This window comes from Corythoichthys intestinalis, chromosome 17, assembly GCF_030265065.1.
Source record: "Corythoichthys intestinalis isolate RoL2023-P3 chromosome 17, ASM3026506v1, whole genome shotgun sequence".
Classification (NCBI taxonomy): Eukaryota; Metazoa; Chordata; class Actinopteri; order Syngnathiformes; family Syngnathidae; genus Corythoichthys; species Corythoichthys intestinalis.
The window spans coordinates 41,646,567-41,653,117 of NC_080411.1; positions in this window are offsets into that span (position 1 = coordinate 41,646,567).

Here is a 6,551-nt window from a genome sequence, read left to right on the forward strand (position 1 = left end):
ATCAGTGTTGTTAATCTTTTTTTTCATTCCCTCAAAAAACATAGGTCACACTATGTGAAGTTCAAAGGGTTTTTGGGACAACTGACCCTAGCCCAATTCTTTACCCTAAACTTAACTAGACACAGGGTTATTGCTGATATTGCGATAACTAGATAGTAACCTTTGCTATGTTTGGAAGTCATTTGATGTTGTTAATCAACCATTAAAGTAAAAGTTACGTCAGAGTAACCATAAAAAAATTGCTCCCGTTATTGCATTAGTTCCCTTCTGTCTACTTTTGACATGTGAAAGTTTTTAAACTCTTTCATCATTTAAAGATAAATTCAAGTCAAGATTTTCCCTATTTAGGAGTATTTTAGATAAAAAATTTACTTAGGTTCGCTAGGAAGGTCCTCTACAACAGAGCCTTCCCGAGAAGTCTACTGCTTTAAGATGGCGGCTGTTTACTAATGCCAGCAAGTCTATCATTTTGTATCTAGTTCTCTATACATGTGCTAACGCCGTCGAGTCTGTCATTTCCCATCTAGTTCTATATACTGTACATGTGATATCTACCGTAGCATCATGTGGGTGTAGTTTTTAGGCTATCAGCTACAGTCAGGTATTATTGGAGCCACCTAGAGTCGCGTTTGCAACGGCGTCACAACTCCTTTCCCTCCTCCCACTCCCGCGCTGCTCTCTCCGTGAGTCAGTGTCTCTAGACTTTTCTCGCGTCATTCAACCAACGTGGTAACGCATAGTAAAGCACGCCTTTACATCTTCAGTAACGGTAACGGTGCAGCAAAGATTAGAAAAGTAATTAATCAGATTACTCACTGCTGAAAAAAATAACGCCTTATTAACGCCATTATACTCCAATGCCGTTATTAACAACACTGATTACCATGCAATATTACCATGCAAATCCCCTGCAACCAGACGGTGCAAACACATTTGAAATCACATTTAAAAACTAAAAGGGCTACTAAGCTTCTGTTCATCTTTTCACAACACTAAAATACATTGCTCACAAATATCCAACAGCGCTCTGCACAGCGGCAGCTAAACAGCATCAACAAACAATTTGGCTACAAAGCAAGCATGTCTTACCTATTTGAAGACAACAAAGGACAATCATCTTGATTTTTCGAACACAAATTGAATTTTAGAAAATGTCAGTTTTTGTAAAGCAAAAAAATCATTAATTCATTTTTGCGCCATGTTAACTTCTCCAATGTCAACAGTTTACTTTTCCATGGCAATGGAGCCTTATTCAACATGACCCGGCAGGAAGCAAAGTAGATGTTATTAACAAAAAAGCTTTTTGAACATATATTTAATCCCCATAGTTAAATGTTCTTTTGTTACAATATGTTTCATTCATTTATTTAAAAATAAAAATCTTCCAAAACATAATTTTTCCCTCCCCAACACCAGGGGTGCTACAGCATTCTCAGCAACCCACTTCCCGTGCCACTGTAGCTGAGCCAATTCCAGCGGTCTTGCGACTGGGGCTGAAACTTTCCCTCCCTTTTCGTTTGATAATGGATGTCGCTTTCCCTCAACTCCTCTGGTGACTTTCTTTTTCCCCGGTGCTTGGCCAGGTGCTGGGGGTTACAGAAACATGTTGTCTTGTACTATAACGTTACGTGGGTACTGAAATACTGACAATCAATCAGCAGCAGTAATCAGGATGCGTACGCTTAAGCAATTTATATTGTCAACCCCTGACTCGAATCAGTCGTAGCGAAAGCCCATTTTAAGAATTAGCGTAACCTTCCTCAGTAACTGCCCGGCTAAACGAAAACTCCATCAAGACAAACACTGGAATAGGCCACGTTAGTTTAATGACTTAATATATTTAACTTTTGACCTGTTCTGTGAGAATATTCAAATGTGTGGTAAAGTTTAGGAAAATTGAGCTGTATGATAAGTGCCAGCGCCCCCAATTAAAAAAAAAAAAAAATTATATAGTAAAAGCTACTGTGTTAAGCAAGACAAAACTGCAGGATGCAGTACACTGTTGGATAATGCGCAATGGATGTGTTTATAGTGAGAAACCACAAGAAAAAGATTTGTTTGGGTGTAATATCACATTTTACCATGTCACCACCCCAGAAATCAATCTCATACATTATGTGTTTATCATTACTGACTGTGTTGGGAGTTGTGCTGAGTCAGAAACGCCCGTCTCCTTCTTACAAAGATTGGCTGTCACCCAGTAAGGATCCAAGGTTGTGTTGGATTTGTGCTTCAAAGATACTTCGACCTCAGATATGAAGCCCGTGCCAAATGTCTTTAATCATCATTTCCTCCGGCTTTCCCATTGGACATTTACTGTTTGCATGTTATGAAAAAAATGTGCATGTGCAATTTTTTTTAAAAACAAAAAAAAAAAAAGTTTGACTACAATAAGTCCATGACTTTGATAATTTGCCTGTTGTATTTCTGACACTTTACACAACCGGAGTGTAAACTTAATGAACTTGAATACCATTGTCACAAGGTTTCCACACGACCCCACCCTCCCAAAAAAGTGGAAATCTTTTTGCAGAGTGGTTCTAAAGTGTCTCAATCCTTTGCTGCCTGATCTGTTACTTGACTGTCTCCTGCTCAGACGGTCAGTCTAACTGTACCAATTTTGTATGAGTATAAATCCTTGAATAAAGAATGATTACGAAATAGCCGACTTAAATTCCTGCAGATGGCAAGATCACATTTATTCCATCAGTCAAAGTTCAATGACAGATTTTCTTGTTTGAAGGTGTACGGGCGTCTCCTAGTTTGAATATGGGTGAGGATGCAACATGAGGTAAACTGAAAGGAGACCCAACGGCAGGCACCACCAGCTGTAATTTACATTTTTGGTTTAACCCTTTGGTTTACCCCACTACAGTGGAAAGCTATTCAAAAGATGGCACTTTAACAATATATAGGGCAGGCATTTTTGGTTGTTAAAAATTTATATATTAGTAATTATATATACAGTCATGTGAAAAAATTAGGACACGCCATGAAATAGTCATCTTCTTTATTAAGAAATCTTCACATATCAATGTCTGCTCTTGTTTTTCTTTATCTCTGGAAAAGAAAGTGAATTAATTGCAGGTAAACAACAACAACAAAAAATATTTGTTTTACTCATTGAACCAAATATACGTATCAACAAAAATGTATATTTTAACTGAGGAAAAAGTTAGTTACCCCCTTTTGTTGAAATAACTTCAGTGAGACGTTTTTTGTAGCCATTTACCAGTCTTTGACATGGGTCTGAAGAAAGTTTGCCCTACTTCTCAAAGCAGAATACTTTCAACTGTGACTGACTGTTGAAGTGAGAGAAAACACCATGGTGATATCAAAGGAGCTGTCTGGGGCCTTCAGAAAGAAGGTTGTAGAAGCTTATGAGTATGGTAATGGATTTTAAAAGATCTCAAAAGAATATAAAACCAGTCATTCCACTGTCCAGAAAATAGTCTACAAATGGAGGACATTCAATACAAATGCCAACATGCCCAGGTCTGGCCGTCCAAGCTTCCATGTTCAAGTTTACCCCGAGAGCAGAATGCAAGATGTTAAAAGAAGTCTCCAAAAACCCTAAAATGTCATCGAGGGACCTACAGCAGGCTCTTGCTCCACTTGATGTGAAAGTGCATGCCTCTACAATCAGAAAGAGATACATAAGTTTAACCTTCATTGAATGTGGAGGACGCTTGGGGTAAATGGAGACCGCTATGCCTAACGTCCCTCCTGATAGAAGACGCTGAAGATGTGTACATCTTTGGCACACTGCTGGCGCTTGCCTTCCTGATGCTACTGGCTGCTCTCTGGGTTCGTCGCTTCTCGATCAGGATGAAAAACCAACTCCACGACGCAGCTGAGATTGTTCGACGCAACGGCGACCAGTTGGCCCAGTTAATGAAGGAACAGGCGATGCTAAGCGACGCTGCCACACGACTGGCCGCAAAGATTGACGTGGAGCTGCGTGATCAAGAGAGATTCGCTCGTGCCAACCGGGCCAGAGATGACGATGACTAAACTCCTAAGGGGATGCTGACAACAAATCAACGTGGACGCAACTCAGGCGGGCCTCCACAACACCCCTAGCTGTCACCACTCACCAATCAAGGACATGGACTGATTGAAGTTACATAAATTTAATTGTGAAATTGCCATGCAAATTAATGACTTTTTGAACAATAGGCGCTAGACTGTCATTGGACTGATCATGAGCTGTTGCTTGTGCGACCTTGGTGGAAGGGGGACGGGTCCCGATAAGCTTTGGCTTTTTTTCCGTTCCCTTTGTCATGTCTCTTTTCATCTTCTGGGAGAAACAATATTTTTTATCTTTTTTTCTTCCTTTCATTTCTTCCCTTATTACATGATTTAATGCTGATGATGATGATGTTGATGTGATGATGATGATGACAAATGACAATGACAATAAATTCAAATTCAATTCAATGTGTGCAAGGAGGTAACCTTTGCTCTCCGAGAAGAACATGAAGGCCAGTTTGCCAGAGTACATAGACAAAGACCAGGAATTCTGGAATAATGTTCTTTGGACAGATGAATCTAAAATTGTGTGGACACCAGAACAGAGGACATGTTTGGCGTAAACCCAAAACAGCATTCCAGGAAAAGAACCTCATGCCAACTGTGAAGCATGGAGGGGGAAGTGTCATGGTTTGGGGATGCTTTGCTAAAACAGGACCTGGCCAGCTCACCATCATAGAATCCACCATGAATTCTATCGTGTATCAGAGGTTGCTTGAGGAACATGTGATCATCTGTGAAAAAATTAAAGTTGAAGCGAAACTGGACCCTGCAACATTTCAATGACCCAAAACATACCAGTAAATCCAAGGAGTGGCTAAAAATGAAAAATGGAGTCCTGGTATGGCTGAGTCAAAGCCCAGATCTTAAGCCCATAGAGATGCTGTGGGGTGACTTGAAACGGGCTGTACATACAAGAAACCCTTCAAACAACTCACAGCTGAAAGTATTCTGCCTTGAGGAGTGTGGCACTTTCTTCAGACCGATGGCTTCGAAAAATGTCTCACTGAAGTTATTTCAGTCAAAGGGGGTAACACTAGCTACTAGGTGGTATGGTGTCCTAACGTTTTCCTCTGTTAGAATATGCTATGCTATGCTATATGTTAGAATTTTTGTTGATATATTTGGTTTAATGAGTAAAACAATGTTAATTTTTGTTGTTTACCAGCAATTAAATCACTTTCTTTCATATATATATATAAGTATTCGGCCCCCTTGAATCTTGCAACCTTTCGCCACATTTCAGGCTTCAAACATAAAGATATGAAATTTAATTTTTTTGTCAAGAATCAACAACAAGTGGGACACAATCGTGAAGTGGAACAACATTTATTGGATAATTTAAACTTTTTTAACAAATAAAAAACTGAAAAGTGGGGCGTGCATTATTATTCGGCCCACTTGCGTTAATACTTTGTAGCGCCACCTTTTGCTCCAATTACAGCTGCAAGTCGCTTGGGGTATGTTTCTATCAGTTCTACACATCGAGAGACTGACATTCTTGCCCATTCTTCCTTGCAAAACAGCTCGAGCTCAGTGAGGTTGGATGGAGAGTGTTTGTGAACAGCAGTCTTCAGCTCTTTCCACAGATTCTCGATTGGATTTAGGTCTGGACTTTGACTTGGCCATTTTAACACCTGGATACGTTTATTTTTGAACCAGTTCATTGTAGATTTGGCTTTATGTTTTGGATCATTGTCCTGTTGGATGATAAATCTCCGTCCCAGTCTCAGGTCTTGTGCAGATACCAACAGGTTTTCTTCCAGAATGTTCCTGTATTTGGCTGCATCCATCTTCCCGTCAATTTTAACCATCTTCCCTGTCCCTGCTGAAGAAAAGCAGGCCCAGACCATGATGCTGACACCACCATGTTTGACAGTGGAGATGGTGTGTTCAGGGTGATGTGCTGTGTTGCTTTTACGCCGAACACATCGTTTTGCATTGTGGCCAAAAAGTTCAATTTTGGTTTCATCTGACCAGAGCGCCTTCTTCCACATGTTTGGTGTGTCTCCCAGGTGGCTTGTGGCAAACTTTAAACGAGACTTTTTATGGATATCTTTGAGAAATGGCTTTCTTCTTGCCACTCTTCCATAAAGGCCAGATTTGTGCAGTGTACGACTGATTGTTGTCCTATGGACAGACTCTCCCACCTCAGCTGTAGATCTCTGCAGTTCATCCAGAGTGATCATGGGCCTCTTGGCTGCATCTCTGATCAGTTTTCTCCTTGTTTGAGAAGAAATTTTGGAAGGACGGCCGGGTCTTGGTAGATTTGCAGTGGTGTGATGCTCCTTCCATTTCAATATGATGGCTTGCACAGTGCTCCTTGAGATGTTTAAAGCTTGGGAAATCTTTTTGTATCCAAATCCGGCTTTAAACTTCTCCACAACAGTATCTCGGACCTGCTTGGTGTGTTCCTTGGTTTTCATAATGCTCTCTGCACTTTAAACAGAACCCTGAGACTATCACAGAGCAGGTGCATTTATACGGAGACTTGATTACACACATTTGGATTCTATTTA